This window comes from Aptenodytes patagonicus, chromosome 7, assembly GCF_965638725.1.
Source record: "Aptenodytes patagonicus chromosome 7, bAptPat1.pri.cur, whole genome shotgun sequence".
In the NCBI taxonomy this organism is placed as follows: domain Eukaryota; kingdom Metazoa; phylum Chordata; class Aves; order Sphenisciformes; family Spheniscidae; genus Aptenodytes; species Aptenodytes patagonicus.
Window position 1 is genome coordinate 45659590 of NC_134955.1, and position 14833 is coordinate 45674422.

General features: G+C 42.2%; 1 long non-coding RNA gene across 1 annotated transcript; it reads right to left on the bottom strand.

The window, feature by feature from the left end:
• Positions 1-1296: 1296 nt before the first annotated feature.
• LOC143162848 (uncharacterized) lies at positions 1297-13696 on the bottom strand. Its single transcript, XR_012995807.1, has 3 exons — positions 13467-13696; positions 1991-2061; positions 1297-1704 (listed from the first exon to the last, which is right to left on the bottom strand). It is a non-coding gene; the product is annotated as an uncharacterized LOC143162848 (long non-coding RNA).
• Between the last annotated feature and the right edge of the window lie 1137 nt (positions 13697-14833).

Below are 14833 nucleotides of genomic sequence, written 5' to 3' on the forward strand. Positions count from 1 at the left end.
CTACATGATGATCATCTATTAGTCTTACCACACTCTCCCTAGTCATTCTCCTCGGATCTGTTTGAAAAAAAGGATTTGTTGTTAATATCTATGTCTTTATCAAGTTTTCACTAAATCATTTTAGAAAGCTTTATTTTGTTTTATACTTAATTACCTAGAGATTATATTATTTTCTGTTTTCCTTGTTTATCCATGATTTTGAGGGATGTCTTTATGCTAATGATTTCCCTTTGCCTTCTGGTTAATAATGCCAGCAGTTTTCATATACCTGATTTGGTACGTTGTATGTGTTTGCTCTGAACTGCTAACATGATGTCTTTACACTTCCCATATGATAAGTGAAGCTTTTTGTCCTTTTATCTACCTAATTTTCCATTAACAACAGTCCTCAGTTTATGTAGTTCCATTTTTTGAAGTTAAGCATTACTGTATTAGATTTTTTTGGCTTTTTTGTTTCTGCAGAAATGTTTAATCTAAGCCATTTAGGTCACTCTTACAGAGAGGTTTTTGGATAATGACATTTGAACTGGGTTCTCTGCACTGCTCATGACTAAGGCAAGAGCAACTCACTCGACGAATGTTAATTACTAGACACTAACGTCACTAATGTTGTCTACAAATTTAACCTTGCCATCACATCGTAACACACTTACCCATATTTACCTGATGTACATGAGGAGGGGAGTATAACCAAAGCCTCCCATTGTTAGTGTCTCCTCCTCTCACAGCTGATAGCACTTGAAATCAGACTTTGTGAGAGGCTGAAACTGTATCTGTCTTTCACAGTCCCAGATCTCTGCAACAGACTGAAATAAACAACCAGTCTAAGCCATCTCCAGAAAGTTTTCAAAAGTGTTACACCCTCATTTTGGCAGTTATTTCTAACATTGTTAATCACTTCTCCCTACTGCTGCTTAAAGCTTCAACCCAGCATCTGGCAATGCACTTACAGTCAGGTCATCAGCTGCGGTAGCTTGGCATGGCTGTATCAGACCAATAAATATGCTGTTTTTCACCAACCTCAGCTCTGCATCATACTGACTAAATTTTTGCTGCAGCTCATGCATTATTTCTACTGAAATCAACTACTTAACGCTTGGGGTTTATGTTCTAAACATCCTTCATCTGAATCCATTATTTAAGCTTTCAGGTGTATTGTGTAGCTGTAGCATCTCTTAATCATTTCCTCTCTTTAGTGGTATGTGATAGTATCCTACACTACAGCTCAGTCTGAATCATAAGATGATTCATGTGTCCATATTATGTATAAAAGCAACAACACATTAGAGCAATCTTTAAAACGAGAAACTTTATTTGTTCCCCATTCCTTTCTTTCCTTCACCCTTACCCACTCATGCATAAAAACACATGGTACTTATGATTTCATGGGGAAATCCTGCTAGACTTTATTGGTTTTTGAAAGAACCTGACCCCTAGTAAACACCAAGTCAGAATCTGAGAAAGGTAAGCAAATGGCTTAGACCATCCACATACTTTCCCACAATAGAAGAAAAAGTGGAGGTAAGTGCTCCTAAGGAAATTGGGAAGAGATCCAAAATAGTTAGGCACCTTAAATGAAAGGAAGCCTGCTGAGGGTCCAGTGAAAAATTACAATCTGCAGCTCCCAAGGGATTTCTTTTCTTCTTCTGTTTGTTTGTTTTTTTTTTTAACTGATAGTACTTTACCTGCTGCAAGTTCAGTTTCCTGGAAGAAAAAACAAAACTCAAAAACCAAAACCAAAACAGAAAACAAAACACAAGTTCCCTGATCTGTATAGCTAAGCACCTGGCTCCTGTCTGAGCAAATATAAAAGTACATAATGATTATATCTGGACATCTATCTAGGAAGAAGCTTACAGATAGCAAAAAGCTCTCTGATCTAGCAAGCACAGGAAGAGTCAACAGCTGGAAGCTGACGTTGCGCAAATTTGAGGCAAAAATAAGGTGCACATTTCGACAACAGAGACAATTAGTCATTGGACCATCTTACCGATGTTATGTGGTAGTGTCTCCATTACTCGGTTACTTTAACATCATGATTGGTTTCTCTGGAAGATGTATCTGTCAAAAAAGATGGGAATACATATGGCATGAAGGACAGATTGATCGAGAGCCATTAATTGTGATGGTCCATATGCGACTTCCATCACAGGCTGTCCTGTGATTGCCAAATGTGAGAAACAGAGTATTCTGTAAGAAGTATTTCTCAGCACATGCTCTCTTCCCCTATGTATTTTTTATTGATTACTTTAAGAGATGTGCTTTAATCCATCTAACGGTCCTTACATTCTTAGAGATGAAATACAGAAAATTAAGAGAAGAAAAAGGAAATTCTATTGCATATTTGATAGAATCACAACACTAATTGCTGTAATGGTTACTTCTGGACTTCAAATGTCTGAAGAAAACTTCCTTGTGTTGTATGAAAATTGCAACACTGTTGAGACTGAGAAACTCCATTCATTAGCCCACTTTTGAAATAGCCCCTGATATAAATTAGATAACGTGTCTATAATTATAAAGTGATAAGACTGAGAGATGGTGAGTTATAATTACAATTCAGAAGAAAGGAAATTTTAAAATGCCATCTCTTAAGAATATTCATCTGTTTTTAGTGCACAGTCTAAGAATATGCTGGGAGTCAAAGTCAGGATGGAAGGGTGACAATGACTTCCCAACAAATCAAAGCAAATCAGCTCCCCCCTCAAGTAAACAGGATTTGGGAAGGAAATACAGCAACATACCATTCTTGTGTTAATAGCCTTTGGCAAGCAGGCATGCAAGAATGATTTAATGATGTATTGACTCATTTTAAGATACCAGTTTCCCCACAGAAGACATGAGCGCTAAAGAGAACACAAAACAGCATTAAGACACTGAGGTCAAATGCATTCTAAAAATTGAAACATAATCATTACCTTCATTTTTCCACTTACCAAAACTGACAGGTTCTGTGGTCATCGTAACTTAGCACAGACAGATAAAAAAGAAACTAGGTAATTCAGTTCTTTTGTCAAGATGAAAGAGATTGTCAGGCTACAACAGCACATGAATGTCAGGCATATTCCAATAGCTATTTATTCTACCTGTATTGGCTGTAGTGTAATTACCAAACTAAAAGTGGGCCAACCACAATTTGTAGTTCCTGTCAAGTATGTTGGGACAAAGGTGTTTAGTATGAGGTTCAGAAAGATTAAGTTTCAACTATGAGAAATAAAGCAAGCAAGCTGTGTACAACAATTTAGAATGAAAAATTACTATCCTCAAGATAGTGTGCTGGATTTATCAAAAAGTGGCCAATTGCATATCTTAAGAGCAATAATCCATACAAGGCAAATTGGTTCATAAATCGATATGAACTGAGGATGGCCAAATTAATATTAATACATTAATTTCAAAAGAAATTAGGAAAAGATTGGAAGGAGCATGTGCAACCCACTCCCACCCCAAATTTTTGAATCCTTAAATGCCTTTTTTATGCAGTGAAGGTGAGGCTCTAACAGAGACAGATGCTATAAGGAACATGCAGCAATAAGGCTGCACAGCAGGACTCTGCTTGGATACTAAGGCAAGGAACATCTACAGACAAACCCAAGCATGCAGATTGTCTTGTCCTGCTATAAGCACTATAGAAACAATAGGTGAAAGCAAGATCTCCAAATAAGAATTATCCTGCTGCATTTTAACTTCAGCCTTCCCCTTCGCCAGGGGGCCTCTTTCCATTAATGTTATTTTGTTTGTAGGAATGGTCATTGAATAATAGAATCATAGAATTGTTTAGGTTGGAAAAGACCTTTAAGATCAAGTCCAACCATTAACCTAGCACTGCCAAGTTCACCACTAAACCATGTCCCTAAGCACCACATCTACACGTCTTTTAAATACCTCCAGGGATGGGGACTCAACCACTTCCCTGGACAGCCTGTTCCAATACTTGACAACCCTTTTGGTGAAGAAATATTTCTTAATATCCAATCCAAACCTCCCCTGGCACAACTTGAGGCCATTTCTTCTTGTCCTATCACTTGTCACTTGGGAGAAGAGACCGTCACCCACCTCGCTACAACCTCCTTTCAGGTAGTTGTAGAGAGCGGTAAGGTCTCCCCTCAGCCTCCTTTTCTCCAGGCTAAACAACCCCAGTTCCCTCAGCCGCTCCTCAGAAGACTTGTTCTCCAGACGCCTCACCAGCCTCGTTGCCCTTCTCTGGACACGCTCCAGCACCTCAATGTCCTTCTTGTAGTGAGGGGCCCAAAACTGAACACAGTATTTGAGGTGCAGCCTCACCAGTGCTGAGTACAGGGGCACAATCACTTCCCTACTCCTGCTGGCCACACTATTTCGGATATGAGCGAGGATGCCACTGGCCTTCTTGGCCACCTGGGCACACTGCTGGTTCATATTCAACCAGCTATTGACCAATACCCCCAGGTCCTTTTCCGCCAGGTAGCTTTCCAGCCACTCTTCCCCAAGCCTGTAGCGCTGCATGGGCTTGTTGTGACCCAAGTACAGGACCCGGCACTTGGCCTTGTTGAATCTCATTCAATTGGCCTTGCCCCATCGATCAAGCCTGTCCAGATCCTTCTGTAGAGCCTTCCTACCCTCAAGCAGATCAACACTCCCGCCCAACTTGGTGTCGTCTGCAAACTTACTGAGGGTGCACTCGATCCTCTCGTCCAGATCATTGATAAAGATATTGAACAAGACTGGCCCCAAAACTGAGCCCTGGCAGAGCACCACTTGTGACCGGCCGCCAGTTGGATTTCACTCCATTCACCACAACTCTCTGGGCCCGGCAATCCAGAAATTTTTTACCAGGTGGAGTATGCCTGTCTAAGCCATGAGCAGCCAGTTTCTCCAGGAGAATGCTGTGGGAAACGGTGTCAAAGGCTTTACTAAAGTCTAGGTAGACAACATCCACAGCCTTTCCCTCATCAACTAAGCGGGTCATCACCTTGTAAGGAGGACACCTTCTGCTTACGGTTATAACTACATCAATTTGTCATTGTCTGAGACTTGTCTGAAATGCCTTCCCTGTTACTGCAGAGGAAACCTGGAAGAAGGAGTTACAGAGCTTAACTCTTTTATCTTTTGTTTTAATTTCTGCCTGGCCATCTATGAATAAAGCACTCACTGGACTACATGCTTCACTAATCCTTCCACCCTTCCTCTGTTCCTTGCCATTTAGCTCCACCTTTTCCAGGTTGCAGTGAATGGGTACCCATCTGGGCCATGGAAAGATGAATATCTGGCTGGCCATTAATGTCCAAACCACCGAGGCTGTTTTAGGCCTGTGCATGTTTCCAGTCTATCTGTAACATTACAGAACGGTCTTCATTTAAAGACAAAGTTGGCAAATCAATAACATGGTCTCAAGGGCTTTTTAAATACCAATACTGTTTGAAAGCTATTACTTCATGCTGTCAAGTGGATACCACCACCATTAATATAAAATGGAGTAAATAAATAAATGAAGCCAATAAACTAAGGAAATGCTTAGTTTATAAACTTTGCATTTGGAGAACCAGTTTTGATCTGTCTGTGCACAAATTCTGGGGGTTGAAAGTCTTCTGTTTATTATTGCTATTTACTACTAATGTATAATAAATATATAATGCAGACTGGAAGATGACATTAATTTCATATACATTCAGAATAATATACCTGTAATGTTTCATCCTGTCCACTGTAGCAAAGAATGGAATCTCCCTGGATCACTGATAAACTTTTCACAGTCTTTGAAAATCACTAACTAATGCATGGCATACCAGTTTGGGAGAAAACAGGCCAGAATGCCTGCGGCGATCATGGGTACAGTATGTTACGTGGCTGTTTTTCATCAGTGATAATGGCTTCTGAGAGGTGAAGAAGAAACTGGTTGAAAACCAAGGCATTTTCTCACAAGTGTGCGTGCACGCACACATGCGCGTGTGCGCACACAGGCACACTGCTCCTTTATCTTTTCTGGCTTGCTATAGATTTTGTGGTGCTCCAAATTTCCAAGGAAAACTTCTAAGGGAGTTGCACTTTTTTGTTCTTTGTCTTTCATTACTGATGTCAGCAGTTTTTTAAAAGCTACATTATCAAAATGATGGTAGAGAGGTCTAGCATAATTAAATGGCTTACAACAAGTTTTCCCATTCTTGTTTCACTTGTTAATGCTGCTTTTGAGAACTATTCACTGTAACAGAGAGAGAAAAACCAGCCTGCAGAAAAAACCAAACCAGACTCATTCTGTTTCTTCACAGATGACCAGAATTATTATCCCCTTTGAAGTCATGTAAGTGAAAAATATAAAACTTGCTTAAATATGCTTATCAGTTTTGATTAGCTAATGGCTTCTTTCTTAGGATAATTGGCCCTTCTGGGAATGGCATTTCTTGTATTTCCCATTTGTTTCTTCTTGGCATCCAGGGAACCTTTACTCTCCAATTCCAGTGAAATTTACTCTGACTAGGCTTAGTTGTTGGTTTTAACTGTCCTATGCAGAAAACAGTGGAATTGCTAAGGGTTAGGGGTTAAGACTTCTGGATTTTATTGTTAGGTCTGTAGCTTGCTTACATTGCATCTTTGTTGTTCAAACGTTATGTGCTTTTACTTGCCCACCCACTAAAGAGAGGAAGTCATCATAATCCTGTAACAGATGATGTGAGATCAAGTCTATAAAGCTCTTTTCACACTTTATATGTGCATCTAGCATGCCTTCAAGGACATTGTAAGTTGTGTTGACTAGAAGCGGGGAATGTGAAGAACTGAAATGACCTCATGTGGGATCCTTCCTGTTCTCTGATGTTCTGGTAAACTCAGACAGCAGCAGTGGCCTGCATGCCCATCTGCCTCAAATGTCCAGGAGAAACTAATCCTTGTTTTTGAATGCAGACTTTATCAAGCTCATATCTCACTATCTTCATACAAGACTGCTGGAAGTTATTTCAGTAAGCTCCAACTGTGGCAATAACTGCATATATAACTTCGAAGGCAGTTATCCCACCAAAAGTATCAAAGGCTCCATCAAGACTCTGTCATGGAATCAAAAGACAGGCTGGTCCATGGGCTTTCCAAATTTTAATGCAAGACCTGCCTGTTCATGTGAACAGGTCCAAAAAGCAGCTTTTGAAGAATGGGCCATAGTATTTCTCACCAAGAACAATCCCATTAATGAAAGAACCTTGAGCAAAGGAGAAGGGGAAAATATGCTTACTATGGCCAGAACCTCTGGTTTGCTAGTTGTGTTACCTCTAGCAAATACTGGTGAGCAGAACCATAACAAGGCATTTTGATGCACACAGACTATCCCTCTACAACCACCTCTTTCCACCCACCACTGCCATTTTCTTCTGCTTTCCCTGCAACTGCAGCCCTCACCTCACTGGGAAGCTGCTGAAGCTGGCAAAGCTTGGAGATATTAACCATGCTATACATCTCCTTCAGAAAGGCACTGGCCCATCTTTCTCTGCTTGTGCTGCAGCATTGCAGGTAAATTTGGGCTAACTATTCCTAGTAAATCACTAGGAGCTTTGCTGCAGTAGAACCCCAAATATACTTGTGTATTGGGTTTGCATGGCCAGGTTTTGGTAGTGGGGGGGTGTAACAGGGGTGGCTTCTGTGAGAAGCTGCTAGAAGCTTCCCCTGTGTCCGATAGAGCCAATGCCAGCTGGCTCCAAGACAGACCCACTGCTGGCAAAGGCCGAGCCAATCAGCGACAGTGGTAGTGCCTCTGTGATAACATAGTTAAGAAGGGGAAAAAAAGTTGCTGCACAACAGCAATTGCAGCTGGAGCGAGGAGTGAGAATATGAGAGCAACAACTCTGCAGACACCAAGGTCAGTGAAGAAGGAGGGGGAGGAGGTGCTCCAGACACCGGAGCAGATTCTCCTGCAGCCCGTGGTGAAGACTATGGTGAGGCAGGCTGTCCCCCTGCAGCCCATGGAGGTCCACAGTGGGGCAGATATCCACCTGCAGCCCATGGAGGACCCCACGCTGGAGCAGGTGGATGCCCGAAGAAGGCTGTGACCCCGTGGGAAGCCCACGCTGGAGCAGGCTCCTGGCAGGACCTGTGGCCCCATGGGGAGAGGAGCCCACGCTGGAGCAGGTTTGCTGGCAGGACTCATGACCCCGTGGGGGACCCACGCTGGAGCAGTCTGCTCCTGAAGGACTGCACCCCGTGGAAGGGACCCACGCTGGAGCAGTTCGTGAAGAACCACAGCCCATGGGAAGGACTCACGTTGGAGAAGATCATGGAGAACTGTCTCCCATGGGAGGGACCCCATGCTGGAGCAGGGGAGGAGTGTGAGGAGTCCTCCCCCTGAGGAGGAAGGAGCGGCAGAAATGTGTGATGAACTGACCGCAACCCCCATTCCCCATCCCCCTGCGCTGCTAGCAGGGAGGAGATAGAGAAAATTGGGAGTAAAGTTAAGCCTGGGAAGAAGACAGGGGTGGGGGGAAGGTGTTTTAAGATTTAGTTTTTATTTCTCATTACCCTACTCTGATTTGATTGGCAATAAATTAAACTAATTTCCCCAAGTCGAGTCTGGGGACTCGTGACAGCCCATGATGGTAATTGCTGAGTCATCTCCCTGTCCTTATCTCGACCCACGAGCCTTTCATTATATGTTCTCTCCCCTGTCCAGCTGAGGAGGGGAGTGATAGAGCGGCTTTGGTGGGCACCTGGCATCCAGCCAGGGTCAACCCACCACAATTCAATAATCCTATCCTATCGTAATGGATTTGTTGATAATAAGAGTAAACATACATCATGACAGTGCTATAATTTTGAGGGTAACAGAACATTAGTTAAATACAGTACTTGAAAGAAGCAGCATTTTATCTGGTCAAAAGAAGGTAAAAATCACCTTTTGCCCTCTTTTCAGGACTGCCCGTAATAAACAGATTGCAACAGGTACAGGTTGCCTGGGGCGTAGGTGGAGACGGACCTGCTAACTGTGGTGAAATAAAACCATGGAAGAAAATACACTCCGCAAGCAATTAACATAGGCTCAGAAAAATGGTGTTACAAGAATGGCACCACTGCCTGTGGTGACAAAGAGCCACATGAGGTTCTTAGTTCTGCTAGCATGTCCATGAACCCCTCTGAGGTCTTTGAACAACAAATTACAGAGCAACATCTCCTCTCTTTCCTCTTCTTTATAAATAGGTAGAATGGTGAGAATCTAAATGGATGCAGTGTTAGTACTAAGTCTGTCCCATACCTGTGTGAATGATGGGCAAAGGATGTATGGTATGGGCAGATTAAAGAGGTGGGAGAGAATTTAAGTTTTCTTCACTGCTGGCACTGGAACTGAGGTGATCAGCTTTGTGGAGGCTGAGTACAGCCCATACTGGGGCCAGCTGTCACCTGGACTCTGTAGAGAAGTTGAGGCAACTGGCCCTCCACCACGCAGAGCCCCACAGCACCCCTTCCCTTGCAGAGCAGTGAGAAAATACAGAGAGAAGACTGCTATGTTCCATGCACATACCTGTCCTGTTAGGGGCTGCCGTGGTGGCTGCTGCCTATTTGCACAGGGTCTAAACCACAATCACTTTGCAAACTGAATTTCAGTTTCTTCACTTAACATAGAATTGAAATTTTGAGTAATGTTTATAAAATGCACATTCTTGCATTTAATATTTGTTAGTTTCTCTCATTTAATTTTTTTAGCTAAAATCTCACATGATAAATCATATCTAATCACTGTATGATGCTCAGTGGTTCAAATGATTTCTGCAATAATTGATGCCTGCTGATATGTGAATTGTCAGCATTTGATCTGCAGGCTCCTTTAGAGCAATGGATTCAGGACGGGAGGCCGGGATGCACACTGTGCTGTGTCTTGTTGCTCAGTTTCACGATTACTGTATAGTGGACTGTAAAACACAAGGCATTAAGTGTTAATTTAAAGCTAGCTGAATTTCTTAAACTGGGTTTGCAAGGTTAGTTTAGCATTTTATAAACGGATGCCCCTATCTGCCTTTGTGTTAGCAAGTGCCCCACAAAATCACTGATGTTTGTGTGGAGCATAGACAGTATCTATTCTATTTACATGTTTAACATAGAGAATGGATCCTCCTCAGACCATGGCCTTTCTGCCTGTTTTTCAGACTTCAGCCTTGTAGCAAAGTTAGGTTTGGCTGGCAAAGCAAATTAGGACAATAGTGTAGAGCCTCTGAATTTTTCAAGTTGAGAAACTGAGTTAACTCACAAGCTAAAATATTTGTTTGGTGACCTCATTCTCCTCTCCAGGGTATCATATTGCAAATAGAGGTGACCTATTAGCTCAATGGAACAATAGAAAAGGCATGGGTTAAATGAAATCTCAAGAAAATACTCTTTTAACACAGATATTTCCTCATTAACGACAAGAACAGCGAAAACAACAACAACAAAGGTCTTAGCTGCCAAAATGGAAAGAGAAAGGTACAAGATTTTCCAGGATGGGGTTTAAACTCCTGTACTGTTTCCCTTTCTGTAGCCTTCAGCTGCTAACATGAAAGCTTGTACATGCAATAACGAGGAATGCTGGCAAATGGACCCTGTGTGGGTGGACTGATTTCAGTCAAAGTGTTTTGAATAACCAATCTTAACCTTCTATCAAACCAGTAAGCAGGAAATCTTAAGATAAATAAGCAATTTTAATTTGTTTTGCAGATATACCTTTCTTTTATATTCCTAGGAAATCCTGGAGTTCTTTTTTTGATTGGAATAACCACTAATAATGTTCAGCTGGAGATTAAATACAACTAAATTTGCACCAAATTAGGAATTTCCTCGTGCTAATCAGCAAACATACATACCTCTCCCTGTATCCAAGTGACTGCCACACACTTTCTGTCCCAGAAATATGTTGTGTATATAAGAAAGTCACCCATTAAATACGTATTTATTTAGAACTTTTACACAAAGGGATATTAATTGCAATTTGTGAATGGGTGGATTATACCTGATCATAGGTGGAATTTTCAATAGTACCTAGTGGGGCCTTCTCATAGAGTTGTACAATTCATAAATTGAGTACAATCAATTATGTTTTCACAAAATATCTATTTTTCTGCTGTATTTATTTTTATTCACTTTGCCCTGCATTTGAGAGCTGTGACACTGTGGCCCTACTGAGGCATTCCAGCCCTTGAGAACCTGCAAAAGGAGCAAGCCTTGTGGAGATTTTTAATGACCAAAAAACGTGTCAGTGGTAAAACTTTCATTGTGACCATTTGGAAGAGAAATCGGCATGTGAAACTCAGAAGAAGAAAGTCACTGATAGGACAGATGCAATAAGCAAAAACAGGAGCAGAAATAAATGTGTGGAATTGGGTCTCTATTGGATTTAATAAAATATTAACATCAGAGCCCTGAGAGCACCAGTAGACCTTAATGATACTGGCAGCCTCACCTGGGATTCCCACCCATACCCTCTGCCCGTGGACCTTGGAGCCCCATTTCAGCTCAGGCCTGAGCCCCCAGTCCCTGCCCGAGCTATGCTGTAGGGGTGTCTGTCCCCAGGCCCATCTTGCACATGGACCCCTCAGACCCGTATTGCAGCCATGTCTCCAGTCCTGTCTGCAGCCCTGTCTCCTGCTGTTCCTGACGGGACTCTCTGGATGGGGCTGTGGATGGACCCTGCTTCCAGCACCCACCTCTGCCCGCTGTGCTCAGGTACAGCAGGACCATGCCCTGGTCAGTGAGGGCACTGCCTGGGCTGGGATCACCCTTGGCTCCCGGCTCACTCTCCCTTAGGAGCAGCCTGTCATCGCTGCTCCCTGACAATCCAAGACAGGACAAAATTTTTTTCTTGCTTTCATAAATTGCTATGTGATCTGTACACAATACTCAGAAAAGGACAAAAAGCTGAGTGTAAGCACATCAAGAATGCCCAATACTCAAGGGAAAGGCAATCCACCCACTACTGAGACTTGGAGCCTGCGTGTGTTAATACTGTCCCTGGCAGACCAGAGGCAGATGAAAGAGAGAATCAGGATAATCCTCTCAACTGCTAAAAGACCTTGATCGTGTAACACAAATGCCCCAAACAGCAGAAAATGTTCTTTATTCTTGGTTAATGTTTAAAGGCTTCAAAGTGCAATACTGCTATGGCTGTGATTGAAAAGGACAAATTCTACTCACAAACTTACCTCAAGGTTTTCTCTCTTATTTCCTACTCAACACATTTTTTGCTCAAAATACTGACAAAGCTGTTGCTTTGAGAGCCAATAGCAGTAGCTGAAAACTGTTTGATCCACTCTAGGAGCTCAGGTCCTCTAGCATAGTGCAAAAACTTTACCTTGCCCTGTGTGGGCTGTAACACTCGTGTGTGTTTGACACTTCCACACCACTGGAAGAACACACCCCTGGTAGTGTAAAGGTGGGAGGACTCCAGCCTGCACAGCTGTTTTGAATGTCTAATTTTCATTTCCAGGAAATCCTGACACTAGCAAAAGTATAGCTTATTTGGGAACCAAATGCCTCAGTTTTTAAAAATTTGCTACAGGCACAAATTTCTGGAAGTGCTCTGTTTTGGAAAACTCAGATAATTTCTTTGATTAGTTGGGGTATTTCTCTAAGAAAACAGAAATAGCTATGCTGGTTCTTGGATGCTGTTGGCCAGGAAGCTGCTTTAGATTCCTTGTGATCTTCAGTCCTGGGAGCAGCCCTGGCTCTCATCCTCTACAGAGGAACTAGGACTCTGAGATTTGCTGTGGCATCTCAGGAGCAAGGAAGTTCAGAAACTGCCTGGAATCAGCTTGCATTTCAGCAATGATTTAAGGAAGTAAAGATGATTTTGTGAAGCAGCATTTCCTAAAAAAACCCCCCAACAACCACCAAGTGGGACCTCTGCCCCCTCTTCACTGGCACTGCATTTCCCTCAGTGCTGGCATAATACTGCTAGTGTTCACAGCTGCCCCTGTAAAGGGCTATGAGAGCTGGCTCCTGAGATTTGCTCTCCAGAAACTACAAAACCACCTGAATCTGTACTACTTTGTTGATTCCCTTCATGGTTAATGAGGAGGACAGCATAGGTTTTTTTACCAATTCATCCTATCCCCAGATTTTAAATTCCCTCTCTAAGAGCTCTTGGTGGAAAGAAGCAATTTGTAAGAAAGAATCAAAGATTCATTAAGAGGGTGACTTGGAACCTGAGTGTCCCTAAGTTAGTATCCTAGCCAACACATACAATGAACTACTCAGCTGGAGTACTTCATTTCTTATACAAAGTGGGATAGCTTCAGTAGGAGATACTCTGGTCTCAGAATACAAGGTGGGACTGGGACTGAATTTCAACATAAAGTTTGGAAGGTTTGAAAGAGGGTCTCTTGCTTTCCAGTGACATACTTTAATCCCTGTGAAACAGGATATTCTGGGGAGGATCCCAATTTCTTATGAAAAGGGGCTTCTCTCCTTCCAAGAAAGGACTTAAGTAGGTGGTGCTTGAGCAGCAACAGGTATATCCCACAGGCTTGGAGTTGGTGTGTACGTACCTTCCAGAGACACGACTTGCCCATATTGTTCCTGAGCATCCCCGGCTGGTAATGTCAATGTTTCTTCCTCAGCATGCTGGCTTCTGGAAATCCTTTTCTTTCACTGCACATGTTTCACTCTCTGTTGTCCAAGGCATATGGGCACCTATCCTGAATTACACTAAACACCACAACAGCAGCTCTATTGGTCTCAAGCATCTCGCTGTGTTATCCTGAGAAACTAAACCCAGGTTACCTGCAGAGCAGTCTAGGTCCAGACCTACAAAGGAACATATAAAATCCCAGGAGAAGTCAGGTTATTCAGTAACTTTTTGAATCAGGGAGAGTAGTAACTATATCATTAGACAGCCTCCTCCCTCAGGTACACTGCATAAATGGATAATGTGCAATAGGTAGTTGTGGATTAATGAACTTCATCTGGAATACCAAAGAGAGGATTTTCACTTGAGGATTGTGATTAGACCTCGTATACTTTCAGTATCGCCAATCCATAGCACTTTACTCTCCTAGTAGTTGCTGAGCTGTGGTAGCTAATTAGGCAAAGGAAAGAAGTAGAAAAATATATACATCTGTACAACTCCTTTTCCCAGAAAAAATCTTTCCCATCCCATACCATTTGATTGTTCTTTTATAGAAGCCTTATTACTGTTATTTGCACTTTCCACACAAATACAATGAATGCCATCTTCACAGTAAGATGCTGCTGCTGCCCTTTACACTACTTGTTGATATTTGAGAAAGAGTTTGTTATTCAGATATTAAAATAACAGAACAGTTGTGAGATTTAATACCACTGGGTGATATTTCAAGCTTCAGAACATTTTATGTTTCTTTAGTGGTCTAATTTTCAAGGTGATTTGATTCATTTTTGCTCCTGTATTCCCATATCAACTGTAGCCAGAAATGCCTTTTACCATTTGGGCAGGCTAAAAGGCTGCAATTTTTTTCCTAAGATGCAAGACTACATACCGGGATTGATGGTGACGTCTTTGTCACAGGAGGCGGTGATGCCTGCTAGGACCAAGCTTGCAGGCTTCTTGGAAACTGTAGCTGATTCAAAATGCAGTGGTCTGCCAGAACAGAGAGATGAAAAACATTATACTAATCTCTAAATTGTACATTGGTCACCCAGTGGAGCCTGGTTTTAATTCAAGGCACTGGTCCTTATCTCTAAAGCCTTAAGATTTGGCTGATTCTGAGAACATCTATTTTCTGCCTGCTTGCATGAAGGCTGCAGCTGATGAATTTTTTAGACTTTTCAGCTCTAGACTGAAAGATGAAAGGGGCAGGGGCACAATGCACCAGTTACTTCTTCCCATTTCCTGAGTTCATCTTTTTTTCCCTTTCAGACTGCAATATACTAATTC